The sequence below is a fragment of the Prinia subflava genome, chromosome Z (genome assembly GCF_021018805.1).
Source record: "Prinia subflava isolate CZ2003 ecotype Zambia chromosome Z, Cam_Psub_1.2, whole genome shotgun sequence".
NCBI lineage: Eukaryota > Metazoa > Chordata > Aves > Passeriformes > Cisticolidae > Prinia > Prinia subflava.
This window is the reverse complement of record NC_086283.1, coordinates 91,756,463-91,781,008: the sequence shown is the minus strand read 5'-3', so window position 1 is coordinate 91,781,008 and position 24,546 is coordinate 91,756,463.

Here is a 24,546-nt window from a genome sequence, read left to right as displayed (position 1 = left end):
AGTGAATTCTTTTCATCAGTTTCCTTTCTATGTAAGATCTGCTGACTTCCTATTCCTTGTAAAGATAGAGATGTCATCCTTTTCAGCATGTTATTTTATTGAGGTATGTAGCATGTTTTCATTTTAAAATGCAAGCATGTTCATCAAAAGTATTTTTATTGTACAGAACACAGGATATTTTATTTACAGGTATTTCTATACATATCATATTTAATTTTGGTTTTGTTATGAAACATAACAGTCATTGTGAGTTTAAGAGCTTGTCACTTCACACTGCATATACTACTGTTTCTAATTAAGATTTATTATTATGTATTATCAAGCTGGAAAACATAAACATGCTTTTATTTTCTTATGTATGCTATAACAGGGTGAAAATCTGAAGTTTCATAATGGAAAATGTTGATCTATGTCCTGGTTTAGGGCAAATTTGAGAGAGAACCCCAGAAGAGGGTCCCTCTGGGAAGCAAACCCAAACTCCCCTCCCTGCAACCGGTCCAGGAAAATAATTTCCTCAGAGAAAAGTGGAAGAAAAGTGGAAAAAAAGTGTTTGTTCAACAAACAAAGTGCTCACAACCACAAAGAATGACTGAGATGAAATGTTGAAACTTCTCATTGCTCTGGACTGAGGTGGTAAATTCAGAAAGTCCCTGCTGTGGCAGCTCAGCTCTCACAGTCTCTCATCAGTCCCTCCGAGGCCGAGGCCCAGACCCCGCTAGGCCACAGGTGTGAGCTCCTGGAGCTCCTCTGGGTTTTTCAGTCTGGAACAGGGTTAAACAATCCCAAGAAAAAGAGAATAAAACAGTCCAGAGATCTTCTCTCCCTCAGCTTGCTAAAAATAACTAAGAGCAAAGCAGGTCTCCGTGCTGCTGCTGTCCTTGCCTCAGATGAGCACAGTCCAGGAGCAGGAATGCAGAGGAGTGAATGCTGTTTTCAAAACAAACTCCATGTGTCTTCCTTCTCCCCCTTTGCTCTTGGTACCAGTCTCACAGCAGTGATTCTCTGCCTCCAGGATCCTGCTTCATGAATCTCTGCTTCATGCTCCTCAACATTGCTCCTCCATGATAATCCTCCCCTCACTAAGCTAACCCCCACTTTTATCTCACTCATCCCTATTGGATATATCTGTTACTCATCAAGGGCCAGGCTGTATTAGTTAATTAACATAGCTGTTACTTATCAGGGGTTACTTGGTCTTAAAGGTGCAGGACTTCACATACAACATAAGCAAAACAGACAATTACAAGCATCAAAGAGTCACCCCAGGACAGTACAAAAGATCAAAACCACCACCAAGATTTATGATGCCATTGATTAATGAAGTATACACAAAAAGAATTAGGAAAAGTAATTAAAAAAGAAATCCCCTTTTTTCATCCCATAAATGGAAGGAAAAGGAAAGGGATTCAAAAGAAAAATACTGTGTTCCATTAAGGATTTTAATTTCCACATTAAATTGCTAAGGTAAGTACCTAATTAAAAATTCTTTTCCTCACATCTAGTTGATATTTCCCTCATTCCATCTTGTATTTGTTGACTCACACTATCTTGGTGCATGACATGTCTCCTCTGCAGCCTACTTTTCAGTAGCTACTGAGGTGCTTCCTTACGCTTCATTTCTTAATGCTGAGTTAAATCAGTTTCCTCAAGAGGTGAAGTTTTCAAGCCACCTGGCCTTTACCTGGATTTTTCCTCATGTTTTATTGACTTTTATATACTGTGTAATCCAAAAGTTGTTATCCATCAATAGGTCACAAGTACAGAGAGAGATAACATTTGAATTCCAACAGCAGTTTAAAAATATATTAGAATATCCCATGATAATTATTATGTTTTTATTTTATCATGTAAATAAGTCATACAAGATCCTTTTCTCTGTAATACATCATAGGTTCCATAGCACTGTCTGCTCACTGATGTCCTGAGACAAATATGCCTATCTTTGTGGAGTTAGGTCATAGATACTGCAAACAGATGGAGGAAGGAAGCAATCCCATCGCTCACAATGATCTCACTTCATATTTGTGCAATTGCATTGACACTGATGGATTTATGACAAAAACAATACTGTAAGAATTGCCACAGTAGCTGGACAAAGTCCATCCTTGACAAGAGTCTTGCCTCTAAAGTGACTGATAGTGTCTATGCAGGAAAACAGCACAGAAAAAACCACGGTATATCTCACGTCAAAATTTCTTCCTAATACATAAAAAGAGAGAAGTATTGTGGTAGCTTTTTACTGTTGAAGCAATTTCTATAAGATAAAAGGCTAGTTTACAGTTAGACAGAACTGGAACTCTACTGAAGCTCTTATTGAAGATATTTGAGTAGATTTGTCTGGCAATTTATTTTCATAATCCTTCATCATGGAGTGCCTGTTAATCTAGAATGAAAAATTCTAGAAACATAAAACACAGCCTTTTCAGTTTCTGGGGTTTTGGGTTTTCTTTAAACTCAGACTGGACGAGGTAATTTTAACAGTTCAATTCTCTACCCTAACTTTCAACATATAGAAGTTAAATATCAAGGTTTAGGGCTACTTACTCTAGAAACAGTCTCCAGAAGAAGGCCTTTTTTATACTAAAATTGATATGTCAGTGAATTGGCATATCTCTGCTTTTCTCCACTGGTTATACAAATAGCCCAAGATCACTGGATTAGGCTCACAAGTCCAGATTTCAGGTGTCTAAAATTTAGGAATCTGAATAGCAGCCTAAGTGTCCTGAATTCCAGTCAATACTGCAAAGCACATGATGCTTTTCACCAAAAGATGCCTTTGGGACACCTGTCTTTCCAATGTTAAAAGTAATATACTGGAAATTGAGGGTTTTCAGACTGCAGTTTGTGTAGGACGAACTTTCATTTTATTATCAATCTGTTATATTTATATTGTTTATTTTATAATCTGTTTATTTTATATTGATCTGTCTCAACTTAGACTTTTGTCCAATAAATTTATCAATCTTCTAAATTTTAAAGAAGCATTAAAACACTAAGGCCACCTATTTCTCTCTATTGATAATACAGCAATATTAAAAGTTCCTTTCTCTTTCTACATTAGCATATTATCATATATGCTTACAGAGTACAAATCAGTGCTGTTAAAACACAATTTTTTCATTTACAATTACTTTTTACCATATTAATATGATAGAGTGCTAGTAAAATGAATATTGGGTTGATGATACAGTCCTCATTTGTAACGTCGGGATAAAATCTTTTTTAAATGGATCCTGATCAACAGTATCCAAGCTGAGCTTGTCTTGAGCTTATCAGAAATACTCTTCCAGCAGTTTGTGATGTCTAATGAACTCCTGTGTTTTAATGCCTGAATAAGAACCCAAATGGAATAATATGTTTTATTCTCACACTTCCAAAGAAAGTTTCCAGCCCGAGGTGTGGCCAGGATGGAACACTGCTATGACCAAAGCCCCCTCTCTTGCAGCACTCCAAACAGTGCTCCAAAGCGAGACCCTCGGAGCTCTCCTGGAGCAGTGGCTGTGACCAGCAAAGCCCCTCTGAGCAGGGAACTCCAACTTTGCTGTACTCAGAGGATCCCTGAACAGTGATACCCCCGACTCCTTCAGGCTCCACCCTTCTCAAAGGCATCTGAAGTGGGGATTTCACTGCCTTCGAGGGGAATTTTTCACCTTGTACAGGCTCTTTGTGTCTGTGTGCATATCCTGTACCAAGGGCACAAGAAATGCTGCTCTCCTTGTTTCTCTAAGTACTTCAGGTTTGTATGTTAGGTCTGTAAGATACTGTTGTGGTGTAGTATACCCTATATGAATTCCTTGCTAAATCATTTACCTTAAGCCATAAGTTGAGTTAATTGCTGGTTAGTTTAAGGTGATGTTATGTGCTGTTGGATCTTGAGATCATGTTCTCTTTTATCCTTTTTTAGGCCATATTCCTTTTTATCCTTACCCTTTCTATTCTTCTGCTTCTCTTCCCACCCCCTTTCCTCCTCCCCAGGTTGTTTTGGGGGTTTGGATTGGTTGACTCTGAATTTTTGTTTGCTTTTCCTTAGTGTACTTTAACTATCTAGTAAGCAGTAGAGTGAACCTTGCCAATGAACTTAGTGATACTGTCACTTTTCTATTAAACTGTTTTTACTGATACTTTTGCACGAGATTCTTTAAGCAATTTTAAAACACTCATCCCTGATGCTGTCATTTGCAGGAGTAAAATGAGATCACTGAAGCAAGTGCTCAGCATAGATAGGTGAAGAACATATCTGATTATTTCTTTTGCATAGAGATCATTCCTTGTGAGGAAGATGCTTTAGCTTTGCCTGAGTGCAGCAGCTGTTGTTGCTGAAGATCATCAGATACACTAAAATAATGTAGATGGCTAACTTGTGGTACAGAATTCAACCAATTTCTTTATACTATTAAAATCCAGTATGCATATTTTCCTGGTCATTTTAAATTCCCCTTTTAATTTTTTTTTTTTTTTTTGCTGTCATTTAAAAAAAAAAAAAAACAACCAACCAACCAAACAACAAAAAACACCCACCCAGTGGTAGAAACAGTCAGCAAAGTACACTCATACAAAAATTAAGGAATGTTTTATATTTGAAATCTCCCAGGAAAATCTCAGGTTACTTATAACCTTGATATCTCTTGAAGGTAGATGACAAGGACTATTTGCAGTAAAGACAGAATTTCCCAAGTTGCATTCCTGGACACTGCTGTCTGGCAATAGACTTTGAAAGGTGCAACAGGAATAAGTAATTATTGTGTTCACAGGTACAGAAATTTCCATAATGAATTCCTTTGGTGCTATCCCGTGCTAGAATCTGGAGCCATAAAGACAGGTAGATAAGCATTGTACTGTGTTTATAGGTGGTGGAACTCAAGTACAGAAAGTCAAAGTGGGTTTGCAGAAAACTATGCAGAAAGTTAAAAGCCAACCAGGAACACAACCTTTGTTTTCTGACTCTCAGCTGCATGCTTTACAAAAGCTGCCTTCTGAGCTTATGTCAGAGCCCAAAGATTCTCTGAGTCCAGACTGGGTGTCTTGTTTTGAAAGCATGTCCCTGAAGGGTGGCAGCAGATTGTGAAAATTTTGATGAGATATCTTGTTTCTCAGGAGTGAAAGGGCAAGCTGGTTTTGTGACTGAATGAGATTTAGGCTAGTAGAGACACTTGGGCTCACACAAGGGTCTCAACTTGCACTACTGCTGCAGCTGCAACATTTGGTCTCCCTCATTTAACTTCCAGTTCAGAGCAGATCAGTCAGTGCCAGGAGTTTGTAATTGGCATCTGCTACCCAAAGAAAAAGTTCTACTGTCCATATCAAAGTTTTAGTCTAGTTTTAGGCTGAGGAGCCTTGATTGCTGACTGTGAGAGCTATCAGATATATTGCACAGCGTATCTAATTACTTGATATGATTCTCTAATTCCAAAAATGCTATTAACCCACAGAAGAAATTTATTGCATTTGAGAAAAAGGAGTGATTACTAATTGCAAGGCTTTGGATCTTATTCATTAATTACTGAATCAGGAAAGATTTTTTTTCTCTGTAGGTCAAAGAAATACTGGTACTGGTAAGAAAAATCTGCACTGCATATTTATATGTGAAGTTGCATTCTTCCAGAATGTATTCATTTTGCTAGTTGTAGCAGTTTGAATAAGACTTTCAGAAATTTTTCACTTTAATAATGAGATTTATTTAGGTAAGAGGAGATCTATCTTTCATTTTTATTATTTTTAAAACTTTATCAGCTTCTAGCTGCACTAGATACATTAGAAATCCAGAGCATACAAAATGTATGCAGCAGCAACTTTTTCAATTTTAAGACTCATGCTTACATTGAGAAATCATGGTACCCCCACTAATAATATGGTCCATAACATTCAAATGATCTGTGGACTGTGATCAAGATTCTTACAAATATTATAGTGGGTTCTAAAAGTAATTATCCTGGTGAATTCTATTCTATAAATTAGCTAAATGTTTACTTCCCTATTTTCACACGATTTTAGTGGTGTCTTCAATATTGTGCCTTCTATACAGTGAAAGATACTTCAGTTGTTTATTTTGAGCTGCTTTGGAAGTACTAATATTGTGAAACAATATAGAAAAATATGTAAACCACAGTATCTTGATACTACTCAGACTGCAGACGTACTTGTTCACATGTCCATTACCTCAAACTTGTATGTCTTTCTGTCAAGCTTTCCAGTTTAACTTTTCTTTATCTGAGGATGTATGCTAATGCATCATTCATTAGCTCATTTTTGTTTCCAATTGTAATACATTTTTCGAATAAAACCATTGTTGAACATTTTGCCTCTACACAGTAGGTCGGTCAAGAAGGTCAATTAACACGTTTCTTTCAGAAGCTGTGAACTCACGTAAAAATATTCATGTTTCCATTAGTATCTCACATAAGATAAATCTGCTATTCCTATTGCTATGCCATTTTTAAAGTACAATCTTCTTTTTGCGCACAGTGAGCAGCAAATCAGCTAGTCCTAAACCAGCTGTAAGGAGACTGCTTCCTTTTTTGTAGCACAAAAGTGCATGAAATTTGAAGTAAATTAAGAAACAAAAAGGAAAAATGTCCCTTTTTCTCACATGTTTCTATATGGTAGACTGAAAGTCTACATGGTAGACTTTCACAAATGTATTTTCATTAACTAATTTTGTTGTATTTTTCTCATTTTGGTTTCAGTATCATTCTTCTGTGCCTGCAGATACTCCCTCTTTCCCACAAAATATACAAACTGAGATGTGAAAGAGAATGTAATGGGATTTAGTGAAAGGGATCTCAGTATTGTCAAACAACCCTGTATCAAAAAACATGTGGTATAAGATTTTCTTAGGAAATCTCTACTATTAACTTACAAGACAGAAAAATACCAAGGTGTTTCTCTTCTCTGTGTGCCAGTACTGGGTTACAGAGAAATCTGCAAAACAACCCACCAAAACCCAGGGCAAAGTACTTGAACCTTAAAAAAAAATGTTTAAAGCTTAGAGGAAGTTATAAGAGAAAGGTGGTTTTGTTTTGTTTGAACAGATCCAACGTCCCCAGCTTTAAAACAGCGATTTTTCCCAAAAGACAGGTACCAATTGTAAGCTCAGTTGTGGCTTCCTTAGTCTTCATGCTTGAGAAAAGGAAGTTTTATGTTTTATTGTATATTCTAAAGGCTTAGGATGAAGACCACTATGCAGAAGCAGTTTGAATTTCTTTTAGATGTTTGAAAGGATTAGCAAAAGCGGTTCTTTTTCTTTCCATGAGGATCTGCAACTCACTACTTGCTCAAAATATGTATGTTCAGTAAGAAAATGCTTAAAATAAAGTCAAATTTATTACTGAAAAAATGGGGCTTTGTCTTTCTGAAAAGGAAAACATTATTGAACTTTGTACAACTTGATGGATAGATTATCTTCAAAGGGAAGATAAAATTACTGATAACAAACAGAAAACAGCTGCATCTGTACATTGCTAAGATTTTAGTTGTGACTTAAGGTTTAAGTCCACTCAGATTTGTTGCAGTTGTCAAAGGAATAAACTCAATAACATGTTGAGAAATATAACCCTTTTAATGATATTTGTGCAAGATACATAATTTATCTACTGTTGTTACTCCCTTTTTCATATAAGAATACATCAGTATTTCACATCTTCTCAATTTCATTTCTTAGAAGAGTTATTTTGATAAATGTATTGAAATAATATTTATTTAGAAGCCAAGGTATAGACATCTTCTCTTGGCTTGCTGGGAGTCTACACATAATCTCTACATACCATCATAAAAATGCTTATGTGGTTTGCATAGTTCACAGTTGTCTAGGAGAGGAAAGGTACTTATAGCACTTTGAACAGAAGAATAGGCAAGTTCTCCAGAGGGATATTGCCCAGTCCCAGCCTTGCAAGAGAGATAAGAGAAGTATCCTTTCCTCCCTTTCACTTTTGAGCTAAGGCAAGAAGCATAGTTAAAAATAAAAATGTTGGGAAAAAATGCCACCTGATTCTCATTTGCTGATTTTTAGATTTCCATATTCCTTTCAGTTTGCTATTTTTCAGTCTTTCTCTCAATGCTTGTTTTCTAGTGCAGTGCGCTCATTTTCTGACTTAATTTTGTCTGCATTTTCCTGCACTCTTAATCACTGTGCATTGTTTATCATCTCATTTTGTCATGTTTCATTTCCATGCTTGGCTCCTTGCCGCATGGCCAATTTCTCTTTAATTTTCTGTTGTTCCATGTGATCAACACCAATCCACTTCCTTGAACTCTTTTCCTTACATTATTCCCACAATTCAAAGTATTTTATGCTTCTGGAGCTCCACTAGCATAATTTCTACACAAAGCCATCATGTTCTCTCAGAGGTTCCTTTTCTGTTACCCCTTAAATATATAGGAATTCTCCAAGTCCATCACAGAGAGGGTCGGCTTTCGCTTGAGCTTCTGTGGTCTCAAGCCTGTAAATCTGGAAGCAGTTCTAAATCCATTTTTTTTCTGGGAATCGAGATGATTTGTTTACATTATGGGCTTCAAGCCACTATCTATTAAAAAAAAAAATTATTTGCTTCTTTTATTTGATATACCCACCAGTGTGGGTAAAAGAAAATAATGAGTAGTACAGACTGACAGACTGACATGAAGAAAACCAATGCCAAGAATAAAACTTTAGGTACATTGTCTGCAGCAGACATCAAGATTAAAAAAACCCCAATAATAACTCCTGATCTGAAATTTGGGCAAGTCATGGCATCATCTACTGGTCCAATGCACAGCCTCACTTGAATGCTCAGAGGCAGAATTCATAGTTCCGGTTCAATGAGGAGCACTGTGAAGCTGGAAGTAGATTCTATTACCAGAGTTCTGTTTGGATGGAGGTTTCCAGGTGGTTCAGCTGGCAGAAAAACAGTTCAGGTGTGCCATTAGGCGTTAAATTTGAGGAGAGCAACGAATAACTCAAGCTGGCTTTATAAAAGTCCTTGGTAATTTCAGATGTGACGGATTTAACGCCGGGCAGAGGGCAAGTATGAACCCCATGTATCTCTAACAATCCTGTAAATCTAGAGGTGGTAATTGTGTCATCTGCTTTCTGTAGTGTTCTGAATTTTATTCACCATGAATATGATGAATAATAGACGCTAAGGGTGTCCTCACAACATGACCCCAAGCCCTCCATTTATTCCTTTTCAAAACCAGTCTGTGTTATCATAGCACTGGTATTTGGCTGCCCTAGTTAAGAGAGCAGTCTTTGAAGTGCTGCCTCAGCTGGGTTCAAAGGTACAAACTCCATAAATGGAAGAGATTGCTCTGAATACTGAACAGAATTTGAATTTGATACTCTTGCTCTCATTTCTTGTTGAGTGTTTCATACTTAATACCAAAGCTGATGTAATGCCCCATTTCCACAGCGGTCTTCAAAGTACAGTGTTGCCTTCAGTATTGATTTCAGCTCTGCACTCAACCTAAATTTACTGAGTGAGAAGGTAGCCTGGTGCAGACTCTCTTTAGACAGTGAATATATGATTTTGAACATCTCTTTGAATATAATAGCTACTCTAGCTCTTCTTTTCCTATTTATTCTTTTATCAGTTACATGGACAAAACATTTCATCCTGTTAATTTTTCACCACTGTTTTGGTTGACTTTGAGTTTTCTAGCTACTATTCTCACAGGCCTTTCTCTACTGGCTGTATTTGTTTTTATGGACTTGGGATAAACTCTGTGTTACCTGTTCATATGGGCTGCAAGTCAGGCAGTGTGATATGTAGCTTTTATCTCCATGATTGCCAGACTGGGTTTCTAAACCCAAAGTTAAACTTCTAGGTTTCTGATAAAATTATGAGAAGAAGTGGGCATTTAAAAGGAAACTCAGCAATTTGAGACAAATGAGGAGATGATAATTAGAGGTGCTGAATGTTGACTTGGCCCTTATCTCCCACCACCGCTTGGGATTTTAGGCAATTGGATCAGTGCATTTGGCTTTCTTCTGCATGTGGTGAGGACACACAACAGTGGTTTCTCCATCAAGTGTCTACATCAAAACCAGCATATACTGACTATACAAATTATAATATTTGAGTCTCCTGTCTACCTCTGTTGACAGAAATAAGCCTTTAAAAAATACAGTCTGTGGAGCCAGGAGAGTTAAAGGAGCATCAATCAGGAACACAGTCAATGGTGCACTCACATAAGGGTGGGAGGTCTGGAACCTAGTCTTTACTTCCCTTGTCTCTTATACAACTAATGTTAAAGTGAACCTTGCGAACACAAAGGTACTCTACCCACTTCTGGCTCTGTTTCAGCAAATACTGTGGTAGGTAAACCTCTAACTCACTTCCATATAGGTCTGTCTGTATTGTAAATAGGCTCTTATCTTGACCAGTGGAAGAGATGGATTTGTATCCCCTCAAGTCAAGGAATATTTTCCTGAATGAATGCATTAATCCCTATCCTGCTTTTCAAAGGATGTAGGCTCCTCTACATTCTCCTGATATTTCAGACATTTTGTGGGGGAAGCAGCAAATACTATCTTTTACAAAGACTTTGTACATGCTCGCTGTGTGTCTCCTGAGATGTGTGCTGATACGATTGGTATGGGGGATTATAAGGAAATAATTTCCTTCTCTTTGTCTGAACTGCAGCAGATTATATACACAGGGCTCACTTGTCTGTTTGCACATGTTCCCTGTGTGCTTTGAAGTATTATTCCAGTGATAATAATGAAGGAAAATAGATATTGTGTTCCCATTCAGAATGAGGTTCTTTATTAGCTGGTGCAGAAGAAGAACTGAGTCCTTCTAAGTCGAAAGGAAATAAAAAACCAAGTTTTTATGTTTCTTTCTCTTCTAATGACATGGTTTGTTTTCATAGGGATAGTTTGGAAGAATATAAGTGGGTGATAAACAGGGTGTAAAAAATTGACAGTATTAAATGTGCTAGATGCTCATGGAAATTCACTAGATTTTGTTGGTTTTGTGCTGTCATTGCAGCTGCCGCTGTTGTTTCTTTATTATCTGATACCTGGCACTCATCTCTGCAAGTTAGTGAGAAAGGTACTTCATATGCAGACTCCACCATTTCTAAGGCTTGTTTGCCTTAGATAAGAATATATTATCCAGGTTAAATTACATTTGTTTCAGCTATGAAAGAAAAGTACAATTATGATATGAGTTCAATAAAAACCGATGTGGCCAAGAGAACGTTCCATAAACACTGTTCTTTAAGTTTTACATATCTGGTTACTAAGAATGTGATCTGGCCTAGCAAAAATTGAAAAGATTATGTATGCCTTTCACAGTAATAAAGATAACAGACATCAGGTATCATTTCACTTTATCATTCTCCTTTTAATTAAAAACATCCTGCTATTAGAGATAAGTGGCATCTCATCAGAAGGAATTTATGGATAGAAGAACTGAGTCTGTTCCCTGTAACTCTGAATCAGAAATGATAAAGGATTTACTGTAAAGTGTTATATGTATGCAATGATAATGCTCTTAGATTTCCTGCTTAAAATGCAGACTTTATACCCTTTGAAGACACATCTGATTTTAAAAATAACAAAATAATAAAACCAAAAACATTTTCACACTTTTGTTACCCTTATTTATTAATTTTCTAAAAGAAGGGGTAAAAATCTCATGTGCTTATCACAATGCTTGTTAGTTTTACGACTTTATCAAATTTGGAGCACATATACTGTGTCATGGTGTGCTTGTGCAATTCTGTGAGAAAAGGGCTGCAAAAAATGTGTCTGAGCTGCTTTTATGACCCTGTAGTCTATTTCCAAAGACTTTCATAGACTGGGAGCTTTTAACATATGGATGTTCCTCATAGAATAGTTTAAGTTGTCAGCCCAAAGCCCAAGGTATTCTTCACATCTTTCTACCTCCAGAAAATATTCTACATATTCTAGAAGATATTCTAATATTCAGAAGGTATTCTAGATGCTTTGTCTTGCCTGGCAAAGCCACTCTTCATGGAGGTATCTGAAGATCTATGCAAGTTCTTCCATGGCTTACATATCTACATCACTTGATGATTCCCATATACAAGAAATCTTTGAAAAATGGCTATAGATCAGGTTCTCTGCATCTTTGTCCACTGAATGTCCTTCTGCACACTGCTTACAGGGTAGAAGGATATCAGGCAGATATTCAGATATTTGTGAACTTCCTCTAGCACAGTTTAGCATCTGCCAACAGAAGGGCCTAAGGCCATGCCACCAAATTTAAAGGGTATGATGTGTTAGATGCAGTAGTCATGCTTATAAGTGTATTTGATATCAACAAGATTAAAAATATTAGAAGATAACATTACCATGCTACCTGGGTCTATACTACTCTTCTGAGCACTCCAGGACGGCTGCCTTTCCTGTGTCCCTGAGGTGTGATAGGAAAAGGTTGGCCAGACTCAGGAGTGATGGGTAAAAGAGTAAAGACAGGCTGTTCTCTCTGCAAGGGAGCTGCAACTTTCCTCCCTTGTACCAGGACAGATGAGCTCTTGTACTCACGGTCAGTGCTCTGCAGCTATGTAATTAAATGGCCTGAGGTGGACGATGTAACCTAAGGTGTGTGCTACAATTTCCTTCTGTGAGTACTCACAGGGCTCTGTACAGCCCTGAGGAAGAGGAGCAGAACGTCTCAGGTAGGACTGTGGAAAGTCCTAGTGTCAGACAAGAGGGTTCTACAAGATGTGTGCAATGCTTGTATTTATGTGCATAAATAACACAGTAAATGTGTTCAAATACAACTACTTTAAAATGCATTTCTGAAAACATTGCTGTTGAGGTCAGGAGTTAAAACAAAATACAAATTTGACTCTAAAGTGCCTGAAGGGGTCAATTCTCTAGTCTTCATGGGTTGTGTATCACAATTATTTCTATGAATTGAGCTAAAACACAGAAAAAGTCACAAGTAACTTTACATCATGACTGTATCTAAATAAGAAAAAAATGTATAGAAGGCTCTTCTAGCCCTCTCCTTCGACAGATGAGTGCCAGTTACTATGATGAGCAATAGCTAACCCCTGTTTCTGATGTGCTGGAATGCAGCTTATACTTTTCCATGGCAAAGCAGGGAGCTCAGACTTGAAGCAAAGAATGCCATAAATGTTAAGACATTTTTCTTTTTGATTGCATAGCTAACATTGCCAGAAAAGCTCAGAAGCCAGCAGAAGATTAGCCTGGCTTGACTAAACTACAGGAGAAGATAAAAATTTTGCCCAGTGAATTTGCTTACAGCATCAATCAGTGCAAAATTTGTCTCAGTGTTTGCCTCTATGCTAGTAAATGAAATGTAGTCATGCCATAGGTCTGACACAGATATGTAGTCATCCATACCGTGGCCCTGGTTCCTGGTATGCTGTTGATTTAGGTCAGATAGTGTACTGGCAGGTGAATCCCTGCTAGTTTTTAGGATGGACTAGGACTCACTCATTCCCAATAGGAAGTTTCTGTGAACTACCCTACAAAGAGGGGATTTGGGGATTTTGCATTAAATAATATTTTTCTGTTGCAGCTCTGGGCTACTTTTGTTTTAAAACCTGTCTGGGCATTTTTGGTCCCCAGGAAAGCAGGAAAGGAAGACAACAGAGGTTCCCCTGGTGTCTAAAATGACAGCATGTCCAGAGGGAAATCCTCCAACCTCAACCCTAGCTCTATAACAGTTCAAAGTGAGCTTTTGCTAGGCAAATGAAGGTTGTTCTATCCTTGAATGGCAAATAGTCTTCCTCAAGTCATGATCGAGTGTTCTATGGGAAATAGCCAGCTGTGCCATCTGTTTGTAGCCAGGCAGGATAAGTCTCAACCCAGAGCCACAGACCCCTGTGAGTCAGCTAACCTGACCCATCTCCCCATCCTGAGTGATGAAAGAGTTCCTGTTCCCATTCCCAGTGCTTGCATTCACCAGAGCTAGCCCAGGGCTCCTGCAATTCCTCTCCCCATCACACTCAGGAGGGCCCTGGCAGGGAAGGTGCTTTCAGAAGTGCTCATCATGGCAGACACCAGACCCAGCACTCAGCTGTGCAATGGTCTCATTTATATTTTATGATATTGGATATGTTGGTCACAAACTGATGTTAATAAACTGGTGCATTCCAAATAGGAGATGACCACACACCTACCCCAGGATAAACATCTCAGGAGCAGCAGCATTGCAACCCTGGGTGCAGCAGTAGTCTCACTTTTACCAGTCATACTGTTACACACAAAACCTTGTTTACAGGCCAAGAGGAAACACACTTTATATATATATGCATACATAGTCATCAATTTCTTGTTCATATGCCTGAAATCTTAAGAATTTAATCAGTACTAGTCCATGTTCTGTTATAAAACATAAAATTAAAGAAAACTAAGTTAGGATGTTTCTGTAGGAAAAAGCCTCAATAATATGGCTAAAATGGTAACATACACACTTGTTAGTTTCCACCCCTTCTCCTGATGGTATGCTCACCTGACTACTGATTTTTTGACCCTAAGGCAGGTGTTTTCATTCTGGTGGTGGTGGTGCTTTGCTGTGAATTAATCAGCATCTGAAGTGTTTTGCCAAATGGATTATGATGTTCATGTCGTTGGTTTCTTTACCTTACTCTAGTATCCACCTTCCTTTCATGTGTTTTCTAACACCTTGTGGTTCTTAATTGGTCTGTAGCTCTCTATTGCACCTGCATCCAAGCATATTGTATATCATGGCTTTTGTGTATGTTAAATATTATTCCTCTGTTGTCTTGTTACTGTATTCCTTAACTGATCATCAGGGAGTTATTTGTAGCTGAGGGGTCTCTATTATCATCACTTGCCTGCACTGTATTATGTTCCATCCAGTGCCTCTGCTTTTCAAGGTCTCTGTTGTCATCCTGGACTTGTGCTTGTTTACACGATATCATTTTGTTAGAGTTACAAACCCATCATTCTCTACAGAATAATTGTTCATTACCACTAGCTATATAAAACCGTGGTTGTACCACACAAAGATAATGAGGAAAACAAATTAGACACAGACTGCTGGTCAATTAGAGAAAAACTGACACAGCTAAAACAAAGAAACCAAAACTGCTAGCAGGCCATTGAATGCTCAGATTTACCAGGCCTGACAAGCCTGGAGACTTACAAATCCATGGCAAATTTTATGGTCTGTTACTGGTAACTCTCACTCTTAACCCCACATGGCTACGATCCTGTGCTTTCATTGTATGCAAGAGTGCTTATAGCCTATATATGAAAGTATTTAAGATATACTAATCTTTCTCTAATATATTCTAATGCCTATATACATCAGTAAAAATTGGAAATACTATCTGAAGCACAGTGTTGGCTATTAAATCATGATGATCTGTGGGATGGGCAGGAGTAGAAACATGTCTTGCTGCCAGGTCAGTGAAATGACAGAGGTTATATCTCAGTGTAATGTAACTACTCTCTGTGGGCAGGGGGAAGACTAGAGTTGGCATTACTTCAAAGGTTAAAACGTTTCTTAGTGTTTTCTGCAATAGTTGCTGCTATTTTATGGTCAAATAAATGCTGGGAGAATATACCTACATATTACACTGTGGGAAGAAAAGGTCACCCTTGAAACTGGCAAAAAGTCTCTCATAGTGTTTTCTCTTTGGTTTCTGTTTATTCATCTCTTTATAGTTATGGATATCAGCTGGAAGATAAATAAGCATCTGCCATGACTTCCATGATTGCCTGAGAAACTGTACATAATACATGACATAGGTATGAGCAGCCAGTATTTCTCAGCTTCTGAGTTTCTTTAAGAAGGAGACATATAGTAAAATCTTCTTGTAATGCAATAGGAAACATTGTTTAATGGCTAAGCCTGAGAAGGGACTTCTATATGGTTCTATCCTTTCTCACATGGAGAATCTGACATTTTTCCTCAGACAGGAGGATAAGAAAAAATGTTTCTATTTGCTTCTGGATTTTGCAAAAATAAACAATTGGATCTGCCTGAGTCAGCTTTATGTTTTGCAAAATTTTGAATTCTGCATGGCAATTTGCCCGTATTCTGTATGTAAAGCAAAATCCCTCCACACAGATGTTCTCACTCTTCCACTGGTTGTAGTCCAGTACTGTAAAGTAGGACTAGAAGGTTGATTGTGCTACTCAAATTAATTAAATTTAGCAGTCGTGATCCAAGAGTTAGTGTTTGTGAATCCCACTGCATTCTGCTAATGCTAATGCATTCATCCTGAAAGAAAGGTCTAAAAAGCTTAAAGACATTTCTGTCTTTTCTCCTTCATTTTCTGACCAGTGAAACAGCTACAATGAATGATTGACTGCTCAGAAAGTGAGGATATCTTGGAGACTGAAAACCAAATAACACCTGGGACAAATGTCCAGAATCTGATCTCATCTTTGTCTACTGGGCATGCAGGTTGCAAAATATGATGCAATTCGACTGCTCTGTTCAAGAGACAATTGGGATTGGAATAACAAAGGTGTGGTAGAATAGGAATTACCTGCATTGTTTGAGTAATTTTCAAAGTGCTTTGTTCAGAGTTTCTTGTGGCATTTCTCCTACTTCATTCACACAGAAAAAGTAATTCATGTAAACACGGAAGTGTGGCAACAGAGCCGTAGCAGTTTGCTTACACGTGGAAAGTCAAAAGTCATCCAAAAAGCTTTCTAAACTGTCGTGTGTTTTCTGACTTGTTGTGGTACTGTTCTACTTTAGAGTGGGAGGAGGAGGGGTGAGGAAGGTGGATTGGGGATTTTTGTTTGTTTCTTTGTTTTGTTCTTTTTTAAATCTGCAACTTACTAGTTGCAAAAATAGATGCCTGAGAACAATCAGGTGGAAAATACAAAACATATCTTTTAGATTAATTCATTGTTCTTCTTGTAAACATCCGGTGGGGTATCACATCCTGGAAAAGCCACTCAGTTTCCCTACATATGGAAGTTATGCTAGTTCCCTTTCACTGGCAGACCACAGTTGATTTGCATGCACATACAAGAAACCCAACTTTCTCTGTAGTCAGATATGTAGATAATAAACACATTTAGAATGGGGAAATTGATATTCTCATGTTATTAACCATTAACCATTACCTTTTTTGCAACATAATCAGAAATTAAAATAATCAGTGAGCAGATGACCAAGATTTGCATTCAGGTACCTGTTCCAAAACTACTGAATTGAGTCTTGCTCCTCTGAATCATTTTCCTTTTATGATATTTACACAAAACCAGATTTAAGGGACATAAACCGTTCATATTATATAGGTTTTCCTTCTCTTTTTCATCTTGGCTTCTCTGAACATCTCTTTTTCCAAGTCTCCAGCAGAGTAGTAAACCATTTAGAAAAACACAGATCTTTAAGTCTCCTATTTCCTGCTTCTACAACAGTATTCTAAACATGCTGACTCTCATTAGGAAGTAATAACATACTTTATGCCCACCTCAGGAATTGGATTATTTGGATTCTTTAAAAGAAATGCTCAGACCTAATACCATTAAACCTTAATTTAATCCCTCTAGATAATTAAGCAGTTTCACTTTTCAGTCAAAAGAATCAGGGCGTGTGATGAGGGAAAGAGAGAGAAAAAAAGTAAGGGAAAAGGAAAGGTTTCTTTAATTTTATACTATGTATGTAACTACATTATTTATATACACACATAATACTTTATTTAATATATATGCTGTGAAATGATGCTCTGAGAAAAGGAAGGTTACTGTAACATTCAAATTTACAAACTAGCAGAAGCTGGACATTCAGATGGAGATGTACCTGGTCTCAGATGTCATCCTGATGTTTACAGACTGACTCTTAGACTTTGATCTTCCTCACTTAGGTCAGCTTGTATTGTGTCAGAGCAGTCATTCCTTTGTTTAAACATCCTCACAAATAGTGGTATGGAATCTATAATGGGCACATATATCTCAGTTAAATAGCATTATTTTTATGTGTATTTGATTAACAGATGCAGTGGCTTGTGGCTCAGCACACAGCCAAATTTTCCCCGGATCTTTCTCACACACACTAAAACATATACCTTCAGTACTTTAATTAATATTATACTTTGCAGATCAGAATAATTTTAATTTCTTAGATAAAGAGGCTTGAAATATAATTTTAAAAATCCTTTCTCTATTTTCCTAAATTGTGCAAATTCAGAGACAATTTGCATTAATGGAATTAAAATTAAGATCTCTAAAATCTGAGGAATTATAAGATTGTCTAAAATACCTCACTTAAATCTTCAGCCTAGGAAAAAAACTTTGTTCTTTCTGTAAGAACCTCTTCCTAAATAATTCCTAGATAGCTAGAAATCTCCAAGCTCTTTTTTTAAGCTATGACAACCAAGAAACACTTCTTTTCATTTGCTTCTCCTTTACATTCCTCCTATCCTTTACACAGTTTCTACAATATATTCAGACTACAACATCGGATGACATTTTAATTGTAATTGTCAACTAAATTAAAACATTCTGAAAGAGAAAGTATATAGGAAATGTCATGCAAATGAGGATGGGAGTTTTATGGTCCATGATCTGGGCTGCCTTAGTAGACTGTGCTGATTGACAGGAAGAACCCTCCATTTTTCATAAGCAGTGTCTCCATGGTAGTGAATGTTACAGTCACTGCTACAGATATAGGATCAAAAACTGTGGATTGATAAAGAATAAAAGTTATCAATTGGCTTCAGAATTTGCAGGGTGCCTAACTTGTTCACTGCATCATAGTCTTCAGGCTATGAATGTGTCTTTTAAAGTCTCATAGCTTTAAAACCTCCATTTGGACATCTTTACAGGATTTGTTGATTCTTATTAAAAACTATCTTTTCAAATTTTGTCCTATAATCCAGAAGCCCTCATCTCAAAGCAGTTTTTCTTGATGGACTTGTGTGCTTTTAACAACTGTTCATAATTTCTTTATACTGTGTTATGGAAAAGAGAGTTTATAGCAGTCTTAGGTTTCAAAGCCACAATTACTTTAGCTGATATTAAAAAGTCTGTGCCAGTCTATGATCAGTCAGTGACTCTGAAAAAAGACACTCTCTTTCCTTTTAATTTAATGTTAAGATAAGTTGGAGATCTGGCACTGAAGTAAATTGAAAAATTTACATAAAAAGTCCCTGTTCCAGAACACATTTCATATATTTCAAAATGACAAAATTTTATGCAGACTGTAAACTGAGCAAACATTTATTTAGAAACTGAGTGAGAACTATCTCACCAAGACTGTTTAATTTTGGTCCCAGGCTCCTTTAAAATCACACATATACCAATAATAAGAAATAGAAGAGGATTGTAATATTTTTAATACAAGTCTTATTACTGAAAAGTCATTTTTGTATTTTAATTATTATTATAAAAAATATAAGTACTTTTGTATTTGATAGAGAGGTGTGGCTCCAGCAGTTAGCACTGAAGTTTCTTCATAGGTATGGCTAAAGCTAGGGACATTGTTAAGGAGATTTTGAAACAGCATCACCCCACTCCTTTGAAAATACCTTTGAGATTATTTCAGTAGCACCTTGTTGATGTTGCAACAAAGAAAATAGTTAGGTCAGAGACATTAACATTCCTTTGGCTATGCTATTTCTGTTGCATGACTAGACAACTGAGCCCATTAAACTAATCCAGGTCGGTGTTTTCCCCAGTTTGGCAGATCATCTGGATCCTTACAAATCCATAAACAATGTACAACAGAACCAAGCTTCCTTTTATTCCTCTTTTATTTTTTTTTTCTTTTGAACAACAGCTTTGCTATCACTTAGAACTTACAGTGTCAATTCTGTAAAGTAGCTTAAACTCACTCAAGGTTAAGCAACTTTGTGGTGTCACAGGACTCAGCAGGAATATTTTATGTCCCAAAAGTAAAGCTTCAGGCCTTGCTAAATTGAAACTTCACCTGACATTTTTACATGCTGGATTGAACCTCAATATGTGCTTGTCTCAGTCAAGTTAACACCTGACCTCTAGAAGCAGGTCTGGAGAGCAGTGACTATGAAATCAAACTGCTTTTTTTGATGTTTTGGAAAAGTCATCAGCAGTCTTGACTACCTGTGTTAAAGACAGTGTTAGTGGAGCTATATAGGTGCTACTAACTTGGCACATTAATTATGCACAGTTGTTGCCATACTTTAAGTGATTCATAGTAATATTACAGCCTTGTCCCTTTCTAGTCTTCCTTCACTTACAGCAACAGAAAATTTTACATAAGCTTCTGAAGTGTTTGTTATTGCTAGATCTGGCTGCACATCTGCAGATATAGAGAGTACTTTCAACACATTCATGCATTACAGGGAGGTTTTGATACCTCCTTTCCCCTAATATTAGTGTTATTAAGTCAATTCTGTAGATATACTCTCTTGATTCTATCTGGTAGTTTATCAGGGATGTGTTCCTTGATTTTTCCGAGCTCCTTGAGAATTAACAGGATTATACTTTCAAATGTTCACTTTTCAAGAGTACTGTCTAATGTTTAGAGCAGGGTATAGGCAATGAATAATCTTAAATTTAAATCTAAACATTTTTGAAATGTTGTATGACATAGCCTTTCTTTCCTTTGATTTAATTTCTCTTAGTACAGACTGCATAACAGCACTATGTAAATACATTTTGAATTATAAAAGCAATTGAATAGTCTGGGTGATCGTGCTGTGAAAATGCTACCATTCATATTTATGAGAGATAATACACTGTCTCAGAGTCCTGGCTCATCTGAGGCCTACTGACCTTATTTGACCACAATTAGAGGGAATGTGATGTGTTTCAGTAAACCCTCAGTGCCACGGTAAGAAGAGGCTGTATCATTTTTCCTTTGTTGGCACTTCACCAGCAGCTCTCATGATATGTCTGTCGCTCATCACATGCCAAAGCTTTTCACAACTTGCTTTGTCACACCAGAAAGTGTTTCTCTCCATCCTGTTCAATCTGAAATCTATCTGTGAGTGAGTACAGCAATGGGTACCTGTTTTATGGGCACAACAACCTGTTTTCAGAAAATATACTTTGGCCCAGAAAATGCAAGTTTTGCCAAGTTCTTTGAGGAATTGTCCCTGTTCCACCTGCTCTGTCTTCTCATCTGCACTCACACAATACACTGACAAGGGAGGCATCCTCCAGGAAAATATCTCATCCCCCAATATGCTCCTGGTCCTGGCAGCTGGAAAATTAACCAGACCCTAAGGCTGGAATCTTTCCCTTATTAACCGTTTGCACTTTTTCCTAGACTTCAGTTGTGATCTTGTTTAAGAAGCTGATGTCTTCTCAGCTGTTATAGCCAGAGGTTTACAATACTTTCACATCAGAGGTGGGAACTGAAGTAAATTTCAGATATGACAAGTTTCTATTTCAGGCTTTTCTGGAGAAAGCAGCTGCTATTCAAGTCTGAGATGAAATAGACAAAAAGGCAAAGTGGATAAATCACATTCTAGTAGATGCTAAGAATTGAGACATAGCATTTTTCTGTGTGTCTGCGAGGCAGTAACCTTCTAGTGCATCTTCCAGGTGACCTGTGGTTTCCAAATCCATTTTCAGGCACCAGCATCAAGAATCCCACTTGAGCTTGGTGAAAAAAACAACCAAAATGACAAGTGGGAAGTGAACACTGAACCCCAGTCTTTCAGTTACAAAGGTTATCAACTTCAAACTTTGCTACAAATTAAATCCTAATTATGGCCTTCAATAAATGCTGACTGGGTAATAAATCATTATGTATAAAAAATGAATTTCTTTTTCTCAGCTGCACTGTTCTAAAGCAACTTCTACCTTCTTGACTGACCACATGTCAGTGAGTGGATTTTGCATTAAGCAGGCCATTACACTGGTCCACCATGGCAATTCCTGTGTTCCTATCACATTTTAGTCTCAGATCTGTATGTATTCAGTCTGGATGGGAATGCAAATCTTTGACAGATTTTTTTTTCTCTGTCATTGAAGGGTTATTTCTTCTTTAGCTACCAACTTACGGTGCTGAATAGTAGACAAAGGCCTCACACACACAAGAACCAGGATGTCATGTATATTTTGTGTGCTTGCTGCAGTGCAGTCTGAGCCATGTCTCTCTCAATCAGTCTGTGTCTTTGAGGTCCACCTGCAGAATTCAGCATTAGGTAAGAGGCAGGAAACATGAGAAACACAGAATCAAAGAAGAAATGTCTGCTGTATGTTTTTCCAATGTGGCAAGCCAGTGGTTATGCTGGACCTTGAACTCAGTCAACCCTTGCTTAGCAAGTATGAATAGCAGATGCCTCCCAATGCTTAGAGCTCTGGAGAATTCAGATTATTTATAATCCAAGATCAGTTTCATATTTGCCTTATTCTCTTCCTAAACTGACATTTGCCTGGCTGCAGTGGTCTGACAGTGACTACCCTTAATATTCTCACAATCAGAAAGGCCTCTCAGAGCTCATTTTCTCTAAAGGAAGGGACAGAAGAGAAAAAAAATTGTTAGAAAATACAGGGAAGTGCATCTCAAAAGAAGCATAGTGTAGTACATGATTAGTCTTAAATTAACCAGTTAAAAACTGGGGTATAATCCTGAGTCATGCCCTTGAAAATAGTTCCTTACCTTCATTAAAATATGTTAAAACATTCTTCATCCATAACTATCTTGCCATAATCACTTACAATTCATGTATCAGTCAACAGGATTGAAATATGGAAATATCAGTAGTTCAGGTCTAGAGGGACTGTATGGCCCTTCATTTACTGGAAAAGTTTTCAAGAAATTTTAAATGTTTTCACAAGAGCTTTCTTTTCTTCTTTCGTACCCTTTTTCAAAGTTTCTTGTTTTCTTTGAAAAATGCTCATAAGAAACTCACATTAAAAAAAGTTGTACTATTATAGATCATGAATTACATTGTGAAAAATATCATAATTGTAATTGGTCCAAAATTGCTTGGTCATTAAAACTATAAAATTCAGGGACTTCTGTCATCTAATTGTTTCTGATACCTCACACATATGCTCTGTTCCTTTCTTTTACTTTATAGGCAGATAGTAGGTGCTTTGGAGGTATGATTTTATTTCTGGAATCAGTTTTTACAGGACTTAGCACAGAGTGCTTTGACAATGGCTCTTGGGAGAGCAATAACTTTTAAAATTGCAAATTCTTTTTAAAATACTAAACTTAAAACTAAGTCTCAGAATTATGTGTTGCAGACAAGGCTTATCCACAGTGTGTAAAATATGAATGTAAATGCTTGGGGAGTGGTGCTAACATGGACACTTGTACACGTGTCATGACATCACTGTCTAACCATCCATGTGTGCATAATGATATCTGATCTGCACAGCTGGCTGTGAAGTCTGGTTTTGTGGGTCCCAAATTAAACTTACCGTCTTTCCAGTAGGGTAATGTGTCTGTCCCAGTAAAAAATTGCCTGGCCTCCCATTTTTTTATTATATTAACAGCAAATTAATAATTAAAAAAGCTAACCCACCCCATACTAGTAGACTGATTGGGGTTTTTACTGTACTCTGTGAGAACAGAGGTGGTACAATGATCAATCTTGTGTAGCACTGAGAATTACTCCAGAATATTAGCACTCTGACCCTCTATAGGGAAAGGTACAGAGAGCCTCAGTATTTCCTAAAGTTACTCTTATATGCCAATTGTTATCAGATACTTAATTATAAATAAAGATATACTTAGTGGTGGGAATAACATAGAAATTTACCAGCATGTACAAAGGGAAAATTAGATCTTGTCCCTGTCGCTAAAACCCAGACTTTAGGGCACAACTCCTTTGCTTTTGGAATACTAGATGTTTCTATACAAAACTGCAAGTCTCACATGTGCTGCAGTGTACACCTTCCTGTACACTCGCAGACAGTAACTTACCCTCTTCAATCACAGAAATACCCAGCTGCATAGCACAGAACTCAGACACCAGCTTTCACACCTGAGCTCAGATGGAGTTTGCCAAGTGGACTGGGAATGCTGGAGCTGTCAGGGATGGTGCTGCAGGGCTTCCCAGCAAGGAAAGGAGCAGCAGAGCTGGCTGTGCAGCTGTGTCTATCCTTCTGCAGCTGATGCTGGATCAAAGCTGTTCAATGCTCTGATGTATTTGCAGCCTGGTGCAACAGATAGGCCTCTTCAGAAACAGAGATAAAAACTCCTAAACATCAAAAGCAACAGAAGGTCACTGATCCTTTTTCTAGTGGTTGAACTACAACTCCCAGGTTTGGCGACCAATGTCATAGGTGCAGAAGAACTTGATTCAGAATTTAGTTACAAAATTTTGATTTAGACGGTTTATACCAGTATACCCATCTCTTATCAACAAACAGGAATTTCTGTTGAGATAATTCCTATTTATCTTCAGTAAATACATATGCTATGCATAAATACACAACTCCTCTGTGATTCACTAGAATTCTTTTTTGTATTTGCTGAAAAAGTCACAGATATAATGTAGTGCCGTGAAGCCAACTGCATAACCAAATGACATGGCTAACATAAAATAATAGGGTCTGAGGAGTTCTCATCTTGTGAAGTGAGATGTGAGGGTAGCACAGTATTAGTAATGTACCTTCAACAGGTTTACCAAGGATATCCAGAAAAACTACATGGGAAGGATGAATTGTGACTTCTGAAAGATCAGAGCAAAAAT